General features: G+C 37.1%; 1 long non-coding RNA gene across 2 annotated transcripts in view; it reads right to left on the reverse strand.

The window, feature by feature from the left end:
* The window catches only part of LOC119870884, a 124,009-nt gene that overhangs the window by 56,487 nt on the left and 46,611 nt on the right, over positions 1 to 20,911 (reverse strand). For both annotated transcript variants that reach the window (XR_005356459.1, XR_005356458.1), the window contains exon 2: positions 684 to 786. This is a non-coding gene — a long non-coding RNA (uncharacterized LOC119870884). The remainder of the gene's footprint in view (positions 1 to 683; positions 787 to 20,911) is intronic.

Below are 20,911 nucleotides of genomic sequence, written 5' to 3' on the forward strand. Positions count from 1 at the left end.
AATCCCTATTCCACTCTTTTCTTCTATGCATTTGATAATTTTAGATATCTCACACAAGGGGAGTCATGCAGTATCTGTCTTCCTAGGACTATCCACTTGGAACCTACCTTCTGACTCATCCATGTTACATACTGCAGAATTTCTTTTTTTAAGCTGAAAAGTATATTCTGTTGCATGTATATATCACATTTTCTTTATCCATTCACCTACTGGTGGACATTTAGGTTATTGCCACATCTTGGCTATCATGAATAGTGTTGTAGTGATCAAAGGAGTGCAAAATTTTTCAAGACGCTGATTTCAATGACCACTTTTAATTCTTTGAGGAACCTCTATCATGCTTTCTATAGCAGCTGCACCATTTTGTATTCCCGTCAAAAGTGTGCTGGAGTTCCGGTTTCTCCACATCCATACCAACAGTTGTTGGCTTTTTGATCAGTGTTTGTTACTTATGTCTATTTTCTACTTGAGAATGTAAACTTTATGAGGGGCATTCATTGACTGCTGTGTTTCTGTTAACCTGGAACAGTGTCTGGTATATAACTGACTCTCAACAGTATGTGATGAATGGATACACAGGGGAAGGAATAACTGGAGATGGATCCTGAATAGTAGCTTGACTGTATAAATAGAGGAATGTGGGTAGTCATGTCACACAGCTGCAGCAGCAGCACAGACCTTACCATAATGATGATGCCTTCTTGATGTGCAGCTTCCTGGAGTTGAAGGAAACGTGTAGCAGATGCTGGGACATCAGGCCAGAGACGAGTCATTATGTGGACCCCCCTAATAAGAAGATGGAGACAATTGAACTTAAGCCCCTAAGTGAAAGACCGATCAGATGAAAGCAGGATAATGGAAATAGTCTGACAGATACTATAGCGTATCTTTGTTTTGTTTTTTCCCCTACAGCCTACATGTTATCCTTGGCCTTGGAAACCATCCTTTAAGGCCCTGTCTTCCCTCCCTCTTGAAGCAGTAGAGGCAGAATTAACTGCTCCTGAGTAATTTACTTTTCCACTCATCTCCCAACCAGCACTCTGGATGGGGTTATCTGATTCCTGGCTACTTCATCTCTGCAAAGGGCCACTGAAATGCATCTTCTTAAATCAGGATATTCACAAGTGGGTGAAAAATACAAGACTAAACAACATTACATTCAATTCCCAGCTAAGTATGGATTTGAAAACATGCAAATTACAAACAAATTGATTAGCCACTTCTTTCTACTCTTTAATCATAATAGCTGGTGGATTCTGATCTCTGAAACATGGGGAGGAGTCTGTAAGTAGAAAAGAAGGAAACCAAAAAGAGCACGCACCTGCTGCTATGGATTTAGGTCTGTTGCTTCACTTGGAAGAGCCAAAAGTACCACTTGATATCACGTGTGAGACAATAAAGAAGTAGAAATACTAGGAAAGCTTTACATTTTACATGTATTAACTCAAATAATCCTCACCTCAATTCCAATAGTTTCCCTTTTTTCAAGATTTATTTAATCATTAGAGACACAGGCAGAGGGAGAAGCAGGTTCCCCATGTAGAGCCCCATGTGGGACTCTACCCCAGGGCCCTGGGGTCACACCCTGAGCCAAAGGCAGACGCTCAACTACTGAGCCACCCCCGTTCCCCTAATAGAGAGTTTCTATTTCAATCCCATTTGATGGGTAAGGAAAATCAAGTTGATGATGTTAACACGTCTGTGTCATACTGTGTCTGTGCCATGAACCACTGTGCTGTCTTGGTGACAGAGTATACATCGTGCCTCACATTTTTATGGACTATGAGTTTTATTTTAGTTTTTTTGATTATTTATTTATTTATTTATTTATTTATTTATTTATTTGAGAGAGAGAGAGAGAGAGAGAGAGAGAGAGGTGGAGACACAGGCAGAGGGAAAAGCAGGCTCCCCACAAGGAGCCCGATGTGGGACTCAATCCCAGATCCTGGGATCACACCCTGAGCCAAAGGCAGACACTCAACCACTAAGCCACCCAGGCATCCCTGGGCTATGAGTTTTAAAAATGTCTTTGTATACGCTGTATCTCCCTGACACTCCCACGAGGCAGCCCTGGTTACTTTCCCCATATTACAGATGAGGAAAACAGGCTTAGGGAAGATGAGTGACTAGTCTAAGGTCACACAGTTTGCAAGCAGCAAAGCCATGTTTGAAATGTGGGGTGCCTCTTTCTTCCAGATGGTCCTTTGTTTCGTTTCTTCCCCTAAACCCTATATGCCATCCTTGGCATGATTGCCCTCCTCATATCCAATATAGTTATCGAAAGAAGCAATATCCTCAGTGAAAAATATATCATTATTACCCCAGTTCGATGTCTCTCTTCTCTGGCCACAAGTGTTATGGGATCTCAGTCTTCAATGACAGGTTTGAATCTGAAGGAGGCTAGTATATTTCTTAGAGTATTCACAGTAACTGTCTCATTGTCCTAAACCCCATTCTTGTGACCCTTTTTCACTATTGACAGCGTTTAACAGAAAATTTCCACAAGCATGGCTATTAATTTTTCCCAGTGTGCCAGAATAGAGACAGAAAAATAGAGAAGGACACTGAACAAGACAGGTGCAAAAAGAGAAAGCTGATGCTTGGTAATGAGGTAGAAGGAATCACAGGAAAACAAACACCAGATGGAGAACATCTTATCTCTTAGAGAGAGAATATCCTATTTTCTTAGAATTGGTAGCCCTGAATCATGGAGAAAAGTTTAAATTACATCCAAATACACTTTTCTTGGGAAGTCAGAGAGGTGGGTAATTCATTTGTATAATGTTTTTTTTTTTAAAAAAAAAAAAAGTTTACAAAATCTGTCACTTGAAAACTTCACTTACTTAGAAAATTGACATTTAACTTTAAAAAGGGTAGGCCAATGGAAGCATTATTGCTACCTGCTCTCACTGTTGTTCAATATTCTTCAAGGTGACATATCTGACAGTCTCCAAATGGACATGGTTATCTTCTGTACCCTTTCTGCTTCCGAATGCTCTTTATCAATCACTACCTTCACTACCTCCAGTGTTTTTGTCACTGCCTATTTCAAGCCATCATCTAGATTGGTGCATTATGGAACTCCATCTTCCGCTTTCTTTATCATGGTCCAGGTCCTCATCCCAGGGCTCCCATATTGTTAACATTTGACATTTTGGGCTGCTAAGCATTCATCCCTGTTCTTGGTACAGTAGCCTAGTTTGGGCTCAGATATTTATTTCTCCACTTCACAGCCCAATGCTTTAGGGAAGCTGACTTCCTTCCTGATTCTAGAAGTGGGCCTTGTGAAACCTCAGTCATCTGGCCACAGCAATATTGTTTCAGGGATGAGTACAGGACTTAAGATCCAATCAAAATGAAGTCCTAGACTTCAGTTCCACCACTGAGAGAAGAGATGTCCTCTGCTTTTCTGCATGCACACACTGTGCAGCCCCTGGAGGTGCAGGCACCCATCTAGAACCATAAGGAAATAGCATTTGTGAACATGAACTTAAGACTGATTAAGTGGAGAAAAGAAATAGAGAGAAACCAAGTCTTGGTCATTCACTGAGTAGCCAGAGGAAGACTTGAAAGAAGCCAGCTATGTGATCCAAAGATTTCTGTTTCATTTAAATGGGTTAATATTGAGATTTTTATTACATATGACCGAAAATATCCTAATTCATATAGTCAATCTACCTTGCTCTGTTTCCTATCTATTTTCACATCTTTGCTGGAATAAGTCTCCTGCAACATTTTATTCCTCTTCTTTGTGGGTCATAGGCACTCCCCTCACTGTTCCACCAAAGATCCCCAGATTCCTATCTCACCACATTTTGGCTCTCATGACTAGATTGTTTGTTCAAAACAAGCTAATGTGCTCACATTTTTTTTAAGTTTTTATTTATTTATTTGAAAGAGAGTGAGCAGAAGAGAAAGAGAAAGAGAGAGAGGAAGAGGGCACAAGTAGAGGGAGGAGGGAAAGAAGTAGGCTCCTCACCCAGTAGGGGAGCTGGTGTGGGGCTTCATCCCAGGAAGAGGGTCATGATCTGAGCCAAAGGCAGACCCTTAACTGACTGAGCCACCCAGGTACCTCTGTGCTCACAATTCTTAAAAAAAAAAAAAAAAAAAAAAAAAAAAAAGAAAAGAAAAAAGAAAAAGAAAGAAAAGAAAAGAAAGAAAAAGAAAAAGAAAAACCTTTTTATGCTGTTTTTGAAAAGATTAGTTTTGTCTTCCTCTCTCCTTTCTTTTCTCATTGTCTCTCACTGAAGCATCCTCTTCTAAAAATGCTAACTCAGCAAACAAACAGAATGGCTTGTGTCTGACCCCTATGCATCCCATTAGGCCACTTATCATAACGGGATATGTGAATATGTGAGTAATATTTGCCTTTAATACAGTATTAAACATTATTGAAGCAATTTATTTCCATGATTTCACTTGAGCAGCACAGTTTCTTTATTACTAAAGGAAATTATATATTTCCATAAGTTTTATACACATATGTGGTATAATGGAAAGAGCAAAGATTCTTGTGCCAGAATTAAATGAGGTTCTCATCAGGTTTTGTCACGTAACCATTGTATGATCCTGGGTAAATTATATATACAAATCTAAACTTTCCACATTTTAAAAATTGAATTTTCACATAATAAGATCAAATATAAATGTATCTTCACTTTATATTTTATACTTATGTTTTCTAATACATAAATATATTTTTAAAGATTTTATTTATTTGTTCATGGGAGGCAGAGTGAGAGGGAGGCAGAGGGAGAGGCAGGCTTCCCAGGGAGCAGGGAGCCTGATGCAGGGCCATCCCAGAACCCTGGGGTCACTACCTGATCCGAAGGCTGACACTCAAAAAAATGAGCCACCCAGGTGCCTCCTAATGCATAAATATTAATGCAATTTTTAAAGTTTTAAAATAAAACCAACTTTAAACCACATTTTAAAAGATTATTGCACACTTCTAACATACAGGTCAAGAATATATGTATATATGTATTCTGAATATATATTTTTTACTTTGTGAAAGTAATGTATATTATTAGATGTATATATATTATAGTATTGCATATGGTGGTATATCGTATATGTACTAGTACATGCACATTTTAAAAAATATGGAGAAACGAAGGAAAAAATAATTCTATCATTTAAGAAATAACTGTTGATAATATTTTTGTATGTATCTTGTTATTTTTTTCTTTTTTTTTATTGTTGCAAGAACACTACATGAGATCTACTCTTTTACCATAAGATCCACAAATTCTAAGTATACAATATAATATTGTTGATTATAGGTATGATGCTGTATAGCAGATCTCTAGAACTTATTCTACTTACTTCTTGAAAATGTATGCTCTTTGATTAGTAACTCCCCAAGGAATATATTTTTAAACTGATATTTTATATACTCATAACTAAAAATTTGGTTTTATAGACTATTTTTTAATAGTTTTCAGCAATATTACCTATTCCTAGTATACAACTGAAACCTAAGACTGCTTTCTTTTTTTTTGGTTGGAAAATTACCTTATCTTTAAAGAATTACCTTCCTATGATTCTTTCAAAAAGCATTCAATATCTGACACTTTTCCCTTCTTAAATCAAAACAGACCTCATTATTTCTTGGCAACCTCCATAATTTGTTTTGGTAGACATTACTAATGTGCATCAATATCTGGTTCTTCTTCAATTCTAAACTTCAGCCTTCTTGCAACTGGAGGGATTCATGAGACTACATCTGGCCAGTGGTTGTGGTCAGATATGACATGAGAAGTATAAAAGAACTGGCCAATACCTTTCCAGCTGTCTCTTTCTCTACTATGTTGGCTGAACGGGTCATGTATTCCAGATGATAAAGGCATAAGATGATGGAATCTTCCTCAGCCTGATGGCTGCTTTAGTAACAGGACATTTGCCCTTCAGCTGAAGCCCCAAGAGACAATTAAGCTTTAATCTATGAAGGCAAATAGACCTCTCTCCTTGTATCTAGAATGATAATAGTATGTAATGTCCTTGGCATAATTGAAAAAATAGTTGAGTTGTGAAAGGCTGCCCTACAATGTTGCCAGACTTGCAGTGGACTTTGCCTGAGTAAGAAATAAATTTTGTTGGGTTAGTCACTGATATTTTAGATTTCTTTTTTGCCACTACAGAACCATCATTGCTGTCCTCAGACTGTTGTTTTAGGAAAATCTTACTTTGAATATCATTTCAAATTGTCTCAGTGTGAGGAATCCCAAATCAAGTTCCTTCATATGCAGGTAATTTAATTCTTCATATTACATCTTGAAATGGATAAAATATATCAATTTTCTCTGTTCCTAGAGACCCATAGACTACATTTCCAGCCCTGGATATTCTTATAGCACTTATTTGTATTATTCTATTTATTTACATTCCATTTTTCCTCTCGAAGTGTACTTTAGTAATGTTTGGATAACTCTTACTATTCCAGACTGAAAGAGAACATCTGCAATGGTCATAAATATGGTCTATGACTCTGAATTTCCATTCAACATAATTTCTAAAGATAAAAGCATTCTAACTCCCTCTCTTCTTCAGGCAGCATCCCAAGTATCTCATGTGATTTTCTTGGCATCCACTCAAGTTCTGATAAAGCTACTAGTGCCAATCTCATCCCTACCTGCTACCCTGAATCTGCTGCCTTTCTGCCTTGCAACTTGACCTTGACATTGTTGCTAGAATGTGACATTGCTAGCACTTCCCATATTGCTATCACTCCTTCTGGCAGTACCAAGGCTCTTAGTTGAGGTAAAGGAGGTCCTTCTACCTATCCCCTCCTCAGTGTTACCAAAGAATACTAGGAGAAAATGCAACTCAATGTTTTCGGCTAGCTCACAGGAGTGCCTTTAATGTCCCTTCATTAGCAATGACCTATTATTGATCCTAAGACTGGGAAATATACCTTAATTCTAATTTCCATTGGATAGTGGGGCTTAGATTTCTGGCAACGCATAGTGTCTTGGTCTAGATAACCTCAAAGACCATAGCAGAACTGAGCTTGTAGTACTGGACCTAGGTATGAGAATGAGGCAGAAAACAGATGAGGGAACATCAAGGTGGGAAGAGAGGAACATGAGGCATACTATTTTAAACATAATGAGTTTGAGGTACTGTGATGAGCATGAAAAGGGAAACACTGCTCAGTGATTTAGAACAGGAGAAAAAACACTCAGATTCAGCAGCCAGCAACACAAATAAAGTGACGGGAGTACATTTATGAGAGTATTCTATATAGCTGATAAATTACAAAGAAATACCATACCTGAAAACATGGTTAACTAAATACTAGAAATTTTTTTTCTGTTATGAAACATCTAGGAGTATTGAATTATAATATAACAGTTATCTGGAAGTACGCAGCTAATTTTACAAGTAAAAAGAGTGCCTGTAGGGGTACAAGGTCTTAAAGGAAGCTGAAAACAAGGAAACAAGTGGATGATGAAATCATGTTGACGGCATGTATGAATTTCTTGTCACCCAGAAACTTGTATGTCAATGATGTTGGGTCCTCTCAAGGTAAGGATTTGTAGCTGGAACCCAGAGACCTCAAAGAGCCATTTGTTCGGTGAAAGTGTAGACCATAAAAAAGTCTGCCTGAAAGCAAAGAGCAACATATATATTTTAGCCCAGACTTATATAAAAACAAAAGTTTCTCCTAAGAATTTATACAAATCAAGCTATCCCTAAAGAGAAATTGGAATTATCATTTGTATAATTTATATGATCTTACAAACTACACACATTTCGAATTAAATGATATCAAGTGAGTAGAATCCTACAATGCTAAGCAGAAGCAAACATAGATATTCTCAGGAGAAATTTGCCCTAATACAAGGCTTGTAGAATTTCTAAAAATAAAACCCAACCATTTGAACAAGAGTCCGTAATCCAAAATTAATAATACTAAGAGAAACAAGCTCCCAGAATGAACGTCAGAAGAACCAACAAGCAGTAGAAGTAGACTTCCCAGGGACTTCTGATACTGAAATCCTCAGAAACAAAATTTAAATAAGTATTTCTTAAAGATATAAGACACAAAATTAAAATACCACATAAAAATAAAAAACAATCTGAACTGAAAAAATAGAAATTCCCAAGATAAAAATACAGTCTTGAAATACAAAAAGGCAACAAAGGTATTACATATAAGATTAATTACAACTGAAGTGAGGATTAGTAAATTAGAAGGAATCTGAAAAAAATTACCTAAAATTCAGCACAAAAAGGAAGAGTTTTCAAATATGAAAGACAGTTTTAAAAATAATGGACAATAATGAGGTCATATAAATATAAAGGAAATGAGAGAATACAAAGAGAGAGAGTGAAAGAGAGTATTTGAAGGGTTAATAGCTGTGAAACGCTCACACTTTCATGGTCAGTTGCTATTGCCACACAGGCGGTCTTCCCATGCCATGCAACAAGTTCTCAGCAAATGAATGTAAAAGGAGGAGATGGTCACCGTTTATTATAGTGAAGAATAGATGGGCAGTTCCCATTGTCAACTTCCCTCCCTCCATTCTCTTTTTCCGTCAGTCTCTCTCAACCCCTTCCTATGCCTCCCTCTCTCTTTCCCCACCAAATATGATAAATTGATGATGGCATGTTAAGCTCAAAGAAACCTGGATCCCTCAGTTCTTGTTGTGAGGACAATAGCCCAGGAAAGCCAGTAAGCCAGGAACACCTGCACTCAAGTTTGCATGAGCAAGAGGGAAGAAATAAAATAAACAGTGTGTTAAACCAATGACTTTGGGGCCTTTTTGTTATAGCAGCTAGTATTAATGACCCTAACCAATACACAGAGACTCAGGAAACCCCGTGAATCTTAAGCATGATAAGAAGTATTTATGTGTATCAGATAAGATAATAAGAGCATAACAAGAGGAATAAAAACAATAGAAATTAAGTTCTATTTATTCTTCCTCTAATGTATCTCTTAAAGTTGACTGCTTTTTCCTGTCTCCATCACAAATACCGAAGTCAAAGTGTCCATTATCTTTTTAGTGAAATACTGAAAAAGCCTCCTGACTGGTCTCTCCATCCTACATTCTTACTCTGCCTCTAATTCTTTTTCCACCTGTCAGAAAGAGTGATCTTTAAGAAGTGGAAATCCATCATTATCATACTTCTGCCATAAAACTTGAATGGAATTCCATTTCTTTTGAAATATGGTTTAGACTTCATAGCATAATTTCCAAGACTTTCATCAATATGACCATGCCTACCTCACCAATTTCGTCTCTTGTTATTCTCACGGTCTTTAGCCATGCCAGACTTATTTTATTTCATTTAATGAGTTATTCTCTCATTTCTAGGTGTTCTAACATTGTTTGATTATCTGGAATATATTCATTTTCACTTACATATCTTTTAGCATCCTTTCACCAGAGAAGCTTCCTCAGGTAACAAAGATTAGTTTTAATCTCTAGCTTCTACTTTGAAGCATTCAAAATTATCCCAGAGTAGATATGCCTTACTTCTACTTTTAAAGCATTTACCATGGCAATAATGGTTGATTTCTTCCTATTTTGAGATTGAGGCTTAGTTCATTTCATAGGAGTTAGGTTTATAAATTTCTTCGTGGCAGTATACTAAGTATAGGGTGTAGTAGATGCTCAGTAAATATTTCTAGAATAAAGTTAAGAAAATGAATGAATAAATGAATGAACCAAAAGAATGCAGAGTAAGGCCATGTTTCAGGAAATTTCTGCTTATTTTAAAGATGGTTATTGAATACTGGACTGGTACTTGATCTTGGTGTCCATCAGAAAAATAATCAAATATTGGCAAATAAAGTTAAAAAAAAAAGCAAAAACCTCATCATCCCTAATTCACTCTAATTTTCAGTGTGAAACACTGAAAAAGCCTCCTGACTGGTTTGTCCATCCTACTACATTCCTACTCTGCCTCCAATTCTTTCTCCACCCAATGGGCCTTAGATATGCAAAATTTTGCATATCACAAAACTTGGTTCATTGTAGATTCTACCACTTAGTATACATATGGTCCTCATTTATTAATTTGCTTGTTTTTTCATTTGTTTATTTATTCATCTATTCATGATATATTCATTCATCCAACTGTAGCAGTATTAAAATGAGCACTTGTGAACACACTATCCAACCTAAGAATTAAAGAACTCCCCATGCCCTCTTGCCCCACTCTCTGGTGTAAGAACTGCCCTTGGGGGATGCCTGGGTGGCTCAGTGGTTGAGCACCTGCCTTCAGCTCAGGGAGTGATCCGGGGTCCTGGGATCGAGTCCCACATCAGGCTCCCTGCAGGAAGCCTGCTTCTCCCTCCGCTTGTGTCTCTGCCTCTCTCTCTCTCTTGTCTCTCATGAATAAATAAAAAAATCTTAAAAAAAAAAAAAAAGAACTTCCCTTGGTCTTGTGTTTATTATTGTTTTCTTTTCCAAAATTCTATTATTATGTACATAGATATACCTCAATTTTATCTTTTTACTTTAGTCCTTAACTTTACTATAAGAGTGTTATTCGGCACGTTGTCATCTGGGACTTCTTTTGCTCAATATCCCATTATTGAAATTAATTCATGTTTTTGTATGTAGCTGAGTCTATTTATTTTGCTGCTGTTTAATATTTCATTATATAAATATGTCATTATTTATTTATTTATCCTATTAGTGGACATTTGGTTGTTTCTAGTCTTTTGCTTTTATGAATAGTGTTTCTCATGAACATCCTTGTACTTGTACTTTATGGTAAATGTGAAAATATTTCTCTCATGTCCATATGTAGGAAAAGCACTACTAGAGCCATAAAAGCATGAAAATATTATAAAACTTACTTCCTTGTGGTCATTTTATACCTTTCTTTGCTTTCTAATATGATAAAATATTCAATATCAAAATGGCCTATTTACAAGTTAAGTGAGTTCTCTGCTTTTGAAATGTTTAAAGATTAATTAAACATTCACCTGTTAGGCTTTCTTCTCTGGGCAAGAGATGAGGCCATTCATCATTCATTCAACAAACATAATTTAGGATCATGTTGGTTATTGAGAATATACCAGGAAACAAGATAAGTATGGTTGCTGCTGTCTTGGAGCAAGACCCTGATAGTCAATTATTAATGTAATAAATGCCATGAATAAGTGTAGGACATTATAGAGTGAATAACAGAAATACCTCTTCTGGTCAGAAGATGGGGATGATGTAGGGGAATGCTTCCTACAGGAAGGATCCCAAACACTTAAACTTGATTTAGGCATAATTTTACCCAAGAGTGGGAAAACTGCAGATTTAGTGGAAGAGGTCTTCCTGATAGAGGATATTGCCTTAGACTTCTGTCTATATTTCTTCTCTTTCAATACTTAAACAGATTCTAGGGTCCAAGGCAGAAATTAGTGCCTCAAACAGCCATCTTCATGTTCTCCCTATCTTTCTTTCTCCCAGGGAGGGCTCCCCTCTGCCAAAAGAACCCAAAGACATATCAGCTTCAAATGATGGATCCTACACATCAGTTTACCAAGCAAGAACGCATGTAATGTCTAGCTGGGAACTCCTACTGCATTTAAAACATAATAGTTATTGAGTATTTCTGAGAAAGGAATGCAAACTTAAGAAAACAATACGGGGAAGTGGACCTTGCAGAAGATTGGGTCTTACCTAAGAGCAAACTTAGCATCTCTAATACATGAAGTAAATAAAAGGATAATAATGAAAATGGAAGGGTTTTCTCTAATTGGCATTGCATTTCAATATTTTTAATCTAACATGTATGTCCTTGCTTATTCTAGGGACTAAATTTATATTTTATTACTTTTGAGTTGTTTTTAATTCAATACACTGAAATTAAAAATCTGTAGACTTATTACAGAAACTTTTTTTTGGTCTCAGCATCAGACAAAATCAATCAATAATCAACAATAATTTTTGTGAGTCTCCTAAATATTCATTACTATTCTACAGTCTAAAAATAAATGAGACAAATAAAAGATGTCATATCTGAACCCCCAGAATATTCACTTCATTGGGTATATTTCTTTACATAGGAGTATTCTTTTATTTAAATACTTTATATACTATATAAATATATATATAATTATAAATTAATATATGTACTTTTCCCACCATTCAGCATTCTCTTCTGAGACCTTAATTTTGAAAATTAAATTTCTTCTGTTCCAATATAAAGCCTATGCATGGCCTTCTAATATTCTTTGTGAAAACTATTTGACAATAACAAACTTGTTCTCCTTTAATCCTTGGGACAAACAGTAATTTCTATTTATTTAAGTCTTAGTTTTCTGACTATTAATGTGCAAGGGGTCATATTGTGAAATAAAGGCTTAACAACTGGCCTGTTTGGAATATCAATGAGTTACTTTTAGTCATCACAAAGAAAATGCAAAGATTCTTTTAAAAAGTAAATACTAAACTGTCACAGAATTCATTTGGAGAAAAAGAAATAAAAGAATATTCATTTGCAACTGCCTGCGTACATTTGTTTTAAGGCATGGCAGTCATAAATCTAGAAGGAACCTGACAGCTTCTCATATAATCAAGTCCCTAGATAACCTGTCCATTCTGTAGATAAGGAGACTGAGGCCAGGAAAAAAATCAGTCCCAATCCAAAAATCACACAGCGACTTCGATGCCGTCATGTATAGAACCCATGCCTTTGACACCATGGATTGATTGCTCTTTTCCCTAAACTATGGTTTATTCCCTCCTGATAAGCAATTTCATTCCAGAAAAATGTTTATGGTCATGGTAAAGTTGGCAAAAGACAAAAGAAATAGGGTTGATAGAATGGGCATCATTTTATCGAAAATTTTCTTGAAGTAGGGTATCTGCCTACCCTACCACCACATGTGCCTGCGCACACACACACACACACACACACACATACAAATACAAACATGCGTAGATGATTGCAAGATATTGGAAGACGATCCAGTTTCCTATTTTCTTGTGATCCCACAGGAAAGAACCTAGTTCCTTCCACGTAATTAAGCTGTGCTGAAATTCTCTAAGCATATCTCAGCATCCCTAAAGCACACAGAATACCCATTTTATTCTGTGAGCTTGAGTTTCCACTCCTCATTTTCATTCTCTTCTGGGAAGGGTGGCTGCCTAGGGTGGGCAAAGGAGTTCAGAATCTGAAGTCAGACAAAACTGGATTAAAATCCACACTTAAGTTTTACCGCATGTGCTATCTTAGGGGAAGGTAATATTGCAGCATTGAACATTCGGTTATCTGGCCCCAGTTCTCAGGTAGATTATCACATACCTGGTGGGAAGATGGCTTTGGCTGTCAGCTGTCTGTCTCTATGCTTTCAGGTCTTATATTTCTGTGTGCACCAGCCTGACCTCTTGCTCATAGCACCTTTATCTTTTTGCTGAGGTCTTGTGTGTATAGCAAGCCAGAGGCACCTGAGAATTATCTTCTTTCCCCCCACACCTTCAATCCATTAGCAACAGCCCCTCAAACCAGTGACAAGTGGGCATTGGTATATAAATAAACCAGCTCCCTCACTCTTCCATGAAATAACTCTGAGACATATATTTGACAATGACTTCTAGGGTTCCTCAGCTGATTTATGTTCCTTTTGCCAACAATGGTAACTTGTCTAATGATGTATACTTTATCGGCTTCCTTCCATCCCCTGACTCATTTCTTCACTCCCTTATCAGAGTTTCCTGGACTCAGATCCTTATTAAACTATTTACAGCTGAATCCTTGTAGCTGCTTCTACATGAACTCAAGTGGAGAGATACAGACAAGTGAATAGGTCATTATAAGATGTGAGTGCTATAAGAATGTTAAGAATGGGATATTGTGGATATGCCTAACACAGATTGTAAGGGGCTTTATTCAAAGATGATTTCCTGGAGTAAGCAGTATTCAAGTTGATATTTTAAAGTATGAAGAGGGGTCCCTGAAGGTGGGAATTGCAAGTATAAAGTCTTAGAGGCAAGAGACAGTATGTCATCACATTTAAGTAGCTGGAAGTGGTTTAGTGCACCCAAAATAAAAGAGTGAGCATACAGGGCAAATGATGAGAAGAAAGTCTGGACAGGTAGGCAAGGGACAGATCAGAAAGTCGTTTGTTTGCTAAGGCAAAGAGATGTTCCTTTATGCAAGAGCAATAAAGAGGCATTGTGGGAAGTTAAGCAGAGCAGTGATATGATCAGATTTCTGTTATAAAAAAGATTCACATTTGACAGCACTGGGAAGAATGGACTGCAGGCATCAAGATAAAAAGTTGGTAGGCTCATTGGAAGCCCATGGTAATAATCCAGGTAAGAAATGACATGAATCTAAAGTAAGTTAATAGTAGAGAAATAGAAAAGAGAGGACAGATCTCAGAGTTATTGCTGGGTCAGACCAACAGGACTTTCTGAGGAATTGACAATGGAGGCATAGAATTTAAGAATGAGTCCACATGTCCAGCATCAGTGATGGCATCAAATGATGGTCATGCTACCCAAAGAACTGGCAGTCAAGGGGGAGAGGTAAGTCCAGAAAGTCAAATAGTGAATACAGTTTTTGATATGATGAGGGTCATATGCTTGGGAAAGTCACATGAAACCAGAGGTCTGGCCTAAGAGGAAAAGAAGCTAGGTCCAAAGGTGTAGAAATTAAAATCACTGTCACACAAGAAAGTGATGCCCTAGGAGTAGATGGAGTCAACCTTGGAGAAACATGTAAAGGGGAAACACATGACATTACTATGTAGCACAGGAATGCCAATATTCAAGGGACTACTAGAGAATAAAGAGCTTCATTAGGAGACTGGCAAGGACAGAGATGCCCAAAGCCCATTCTTGTGCCCACAGCACATGCAGGAATTTATCACAGACTTCTTGTACTTTGGGCCCCAATTTAGCCTTAAAATCTTCAACTTAGCACATTTGGAGCAGCAAGGGTCATAACTACGTCAAAGAGCTGTCGTATAGATTAAATAAGATAAATATGTAAAGCACTTAGCACATCCCACAAATTGGTAAGAACCTAATAAAAGATACATGTCAAACCATAGAGGTGGAGGCATGTAATTCTGTGCTAGAGGGCAGGGGAAGGAAGCTGAGGGAATTCTCTTCTGAAAGTCCTTATTTTCTCTGAGTAGGCATCTGGGCCATGTATAAAGAGGAGTAGAGGAAGTGATAGGGTGGAAGCATGAGAAAACTGGAGATTGTTCCAGATAGCTAGTGTAGGAAATGAGTACAGAAGCTGGCAAAGGACCCACATGGGAATTGTCCAGAACTTCTGAGGATCAGGAATGTGTCCGGAACCATAAATGATGATCATAAATAGAAAGTTTTAATCATAAAACAACAACAAAAAACCCATAACCAGTGAAAGAAAGGAAATAATAAAGATTAGGGCATAAATAAATGATGTAGAAACTCAAACAAAACAACACACAATAGAACAAATCAATGAAATCAGGAGAATCAGTCTCATTTTCCTTTGAGGATGAGACAGGAGAAAAAAAAACTCACTACATTAGAAAAAAAGAATAAAGTAAAATAATGCTCATGGAAAAAATAATCATTATGCTATGTGTGTTGCATAAGTTATATAAGCTTCATGGAAACTATATGAATGGATATTATTATTTCCGTTTTTCAGATGAAGAAACTGAGGCTGAAGTTTTTTTGTTCATTTGTTTGTTTTTTTTATAAATCACTCAAGATCACTTTTGTAATAATAGGCAGACCCGGAATAGACTCCAGGGCCTAGAGCTCAAGTGTGTGCTATGGGCAGATACATCTTCATCACACCAAATCTCTGTTCTCAAAACATGATTTCTTATGTGTTTTAGCTTCTTTCTCTCTGTTCTCTGTTGACATTTCACTGCTAATATCTAAGGGGATCTTTTAAATTGAACCAAGAAATAGACACTGAACAACTCATAATAATCTCAAAGCAGCCTTTATTATTTTGTTGCAGTTGCTGTTTCTCATGTCTTTGTGGATTATTTGATCTACTCTACTTCAATTAAAATTTATTTTAATGCAAATATTAAGATAAATCCCTTGTTAGTCGAGATGATTATTCCAGAACAAAGAACACTTTAATATTCACATTTACAATTATTTTATCTGTTCTTACTCTCCCTCCCTCCCTCTGCTTATCTGTCTGTCTAGCTAGCTAGCCACCTACCATCCATCCAGCCATTCATCTACCTATCTGTGTGATTCTCAATATTCACAGTAGTTATGTTCTAGAAAGCCTCCACCAACACCGAATTAACAAATATTGAACCATTGCTCCTAGGGGAAATACAGAGTTAGGTTCCTATGAGCCTCTGGTCCCAATGTTTTTTATAAAACCATCAATGCAAAATAATGTTTTATGTGTCTCTGCTTAAAAACGCCTTATGTAATATTATTTTTGACATGCCAACATTGAACTCAGGGCGAGAAGCATTCTGAATCCTGCCCAAATGAAGCTTATCTGATACACTTATTTTCTCATAGCACACAGTAACCGCACTTAAGAACTTTCACTTAAGAACACTAGCTGGGATTTCAGCATTGTGCCAGGGAACCATTTTAAATGGTGAAATCACCAAAAAATAACAAAGGTGTGAAAAACAAATGTGTATACAGTATGAGAACAATAAGGCAGTATCATCCTGTTGGGCTTCAGCCAGAAACATCAACACCTCAAATCTTCACCAAAAATAGTTTTAAAAATCCCATGAGTTTTGATTTGGGGGTTTTAAATCAGTTTTAACAAGTCAGTGAATTCACATGGGCAAAATCTGAATAAAGAAGATCGATTCTGTGTGTGTGTGTGCGCGCGCATAGGTGCATATCTGTGCTTTTCACAAATTAAAATGCTATTCTGAATATCAGTGAGTATTTCTTTATGTATCAGAAACTGTCCCCTGCCACACACTGAAAGGACTGTCTATTGATGACGAGTTCTATGTGGAGTCTCCTAAGAAAGGGACCCTTAGACACATTTGTGAAGTCTGGAAACTACTGGAGAACAAACTCTCACATTGGAACAGCTTTTTCCTTTAATAATATGCCTCCTTTGAACTGCTTCCTTTCTGTTAATTTGTATATCTTTGCATCTCTTTCAATATCAGAATATCAAAAATGATGTCTACATGCTGTGCCCATGAAGCCAATGCAAGGCACTGGACCGGAAATACCTTGAGGTGTGTTTAAAGCATTTCTCCTTTTGCCAGAATGTGAAAAACTAATTTTTGGCTTTTCTTTCTTAAACATTGGTGGTCAGGATACACTCATATACATTTTTTTTTTTTTTTGGCCAGTCCTGCAGCTTATGGCATTCCTGTTCCCTCAACAGGTTGCTCTGCTGCAGTCAGACTTACTGTCATTGGAGAAGACAGTAGCAAATAGGGTATGAGCTCACAGCAAAAAAGAATTTGCAGCAGTGCCTCCTCTTACCCAAACTTAGTAGAAAATCTCCTGCTGTACTCCTAGGTCTATTTTTTTCTTAATTAATCCTGTTTTGTATAAAAATTATGATGACTCTTTTGCTGCAAAACAATTGTAGAAGCCGTTAGTGTTTTGAGGCTCTCAGTGAGCTTCTCCTCTGATACTCAGAATTACCACTGAGTCCTCCCTGTTTGCTCTGTCTTCGTGTGTCATCATGCAGCCAAGTCGTTACCTTTTGCTACCTCTTGGGTACAATGGTGAATTTTGTTTTTCCCATTCATAGCCTAAATCATTTCATGTCAAAATAGATTGTATTTCCATGAATCCCGGATGTTTAAAATCTCTCTATGGTAAAGGTCACCCCATTTTTAGAGTCCACAGTATCATTGCTAAGTTATCAGCCCTCAGCTGTCCCCTCCCCAAACACTGCAGGTGTATTCATTAGGAACAATTCACCCCTCTAGTGGGAGGATGTGAGTACTGCAGCTCAAGCTCCAACAAATAGCTAAGTTTATGGCTGAAAGAGTAACTACAGACTTTTTTATATATAAGATTCCCCTTTTTATGCTGGTTTGTTATTAAATATAACTCAATAAAGAAATCTCTTTAAAATGTTCCTTTACTTGCTTATGTTTATACACAGGGAAATGCTTCAAGCTATAAACAGGCAGTATTAACACTAATACATTTTTGTTTACACTCATCTCCACTTTTCCCTTGTTTAGAGTCAAATAGAAATTGATTGGAAGAATGTTTTTTTGTGTACTTTACTGAGTTAAGCAATAATAGAGGATGTCTTTTTTTCCCCCGTATGCTTCCTATAAACAATGAGGTTTATGTTAAAATCCACAACTCAGCACCAAATGGAAAAACTGTTCAACTAAACTGGGTTACAGTGGGAAAATAGTGCTATTACTACCAATGAATATTGGTCGCTATTGTGGAAATGATGTCAAAATTCTGATTTCAGCTCTGCTGTTGTCTTGTTCTTGTCAGTTAATGTGTGCACTCACTGAAAAATGCCTTCAAGATTTACTAGGCCAGAAGTCCTGAGAGGTGAAATAATCTGCCCAAGATCACACAGTTAGTTAGTGGCCAAGCTGGAGCCCATTTCTCCCAATGTGGAAATGTGTAACCCTTCCTAGCACACAATCCCAGTCATGGTGGCGCAAGTCTGAAGTCACACTGAACAAGTTGAATCCCACTTTGGCTGTGGCTTGTCTGGGAAATCATGCACAAATCCTTTTTATCCCTATGGTGAGGATGTTGGGGATGCCCACCTCAGAGATGGCTTGTAGGCATTCAAATGAGATGTTGCTGGAAAATTACTTAGCATAAGATATGATGCATAATAAGTACTCAGTATCAGTATTATTATTACTATGAGCTTTTCTCTTTGCTGTTTTGGGGCAGTCTAAAAACAGAACTTCTCTTCACTCTCAGGAGTAAATGAGTATGTAAATTAGGAAAATTTAGTCTTTGTTTTTTATTCCATTACTCATAAGTATTTCAGTACTATGAGAGCATTACTAATCTTATCCTTCATTTATGCAGTAATATAAGGGTGATAACAGCTGTTTTAAGAGAGGATTTTTTTTTTCCAGAGCATCATATGCATTGCCTCTATTAAGCCAGATTTGAGAAATAATTCTAGTATAATTTAGATACTATGGCATATTAGAAACCAAAGATTATAAAGTGCAAATGAGATTTTTTTTTCTTCTGCTGACATCATAACAGTTTTTACAGAGCTATTATCATCTCAATGGATACGGATGTCATGCAGTCATTATCCTCAGATCATAACGAGGTGGACCATTAGTGCCTTCTTTGGAGACCTTATGGTCTGAGATGTTAATGAGCCTTTGGGGAACCCTAAATCCTGGGATGGTTGGCAGGATACTCCAGACCATAACAGAAACTTCTTTGCAATGACAATGGATCCTGTCAATTTCTATTAAGGAGCTTCTTAATTCCCCAATCATTAGGATACTAGAAGGACTTATTACTCTAGCCTATAATTAAGAAAGCTTTCAGCCATAAATCCCTTCCGTAGAGTCCTTCTCTCTGTTCAATATGGAATGAATAAAGGGTAAGAGTCCCACAAGAGGAACTATGGAGACAGCATCCATCTCAGGAAAATCTGACAGGATGACAATTCTCTCTGGTTTCTCCCAAATTCCCTCAGTGCCCATCCACTCCATCACAAAGGCACAGAACAGTGATGCCCCTTGACTAACACACACACAGGTCTCCAGCAACTGATCTGGTGGCGATCTTTTGTCACAATTGTCATTTGGGTTGGACTGTGTCAAGTAGTGATGCTGGGTATTATGACAGAGAAACACAAGTTCAAAGCACTGTTTCTGCCTTTAAATAATTCACGATCTTATTGGAAAGAGCAGATGATGAAGTACAGCAATGATATCAGAACGTAAGGCAACAATACAGAGAGGGAGAGGCAGTGCTGAGGTGATTGCCCAACAGTTGGTGGAAAGAGTACGTGCCATGAATTAACTGAGAAAATACGTACGGAAATAGATGCTTAATGAGCATTGCATTCTTTCCTATTTTAGAAGAGGAAGAGATCAATGTGAATTGTTTACTATTGATTCATTTCAGTATGCCTCAGTTTCTCAATAGTTAAATGACTGGATTCATACATCTTGTTGTAAAATATCACCAGAGAATCAAACGATCAGGTTACATGCGTTGTTATTTTCTATAAAAGGAAATAATCTCCAGCATGCAAAAGTGACAGGTGCTATAGAAATATTCAGATAGGGAGACATGCAAGCTTCATTACAAGTGAGGTTTACTATCATAACCTGAAATTTATTGCTTTAAAAAAAGCAAGGAGCCAAGTAGGAACAGAAATTATGTGCTGCCATAAAAATCAAAAATGAAAGAATCCAACCCGTTGACCTTGAATGTACAGAAACTTGAAGTTCCCTCATTCTTTTTGATAATCCTGGACTTTTCATCTAAATTTCATTCGACCTCAAGCAGACCTGCATTTGGCTTATTACTGAAATTTCATTGCTGAAATTTTCCAATGTAAGAAGTTTTCTAATCAGAAGTTAAATTTATAGAAAATCTCCACTATACGGAGGAAGAAATAAATGTCTGCTTCTACATTTTGTGCTTCGGGAATTTGAGTTCGTTTTATTGTGATGTTTCCAAATCAGGTCTTCTTCAGTACTAACGGGGGAAGGAATTGGACAGGACTCCATCTCTGAGTCAAAGCCCTGAGTGAATTGAAACTTTATAAAGGGGTCTGAGCTTCTGCTTTAAGTTGTTAATAAGAATCCCCTTGGTCTCGGTCTTTCTCATCTTAGGTAACTGTTGCTTTAAGGGCATTCAAAAACCAAGGTCTATGATCCGATATTTGAGACTTTCTTCATTGTTCTGTTTAAGTTCCTTGAGGCAGTCCATCCTTTTTGTTTCTTCTTTGCTTATAATCACTTTGTATTTGACGATCATGTCAGGGAAATCTGTGTAGTTATACTAAG

The sequence above is a fragment of the Canis lupus genome, chromosome 3, assembly GCF_011100685.1.
Source record: "Canis lupus familiaris isolate Mischka breed German Shepherd chromosome 3, alternate assembly UU_Cfam_GSD_1.0, whole genome shotgun sequence".
Taxonomy (NCBI): domain Eukaryota; kingdom Metazoa; phylum Chordata; class Mammalia; order Carnivora; family Canidae; genus Canis; species Canis lupus.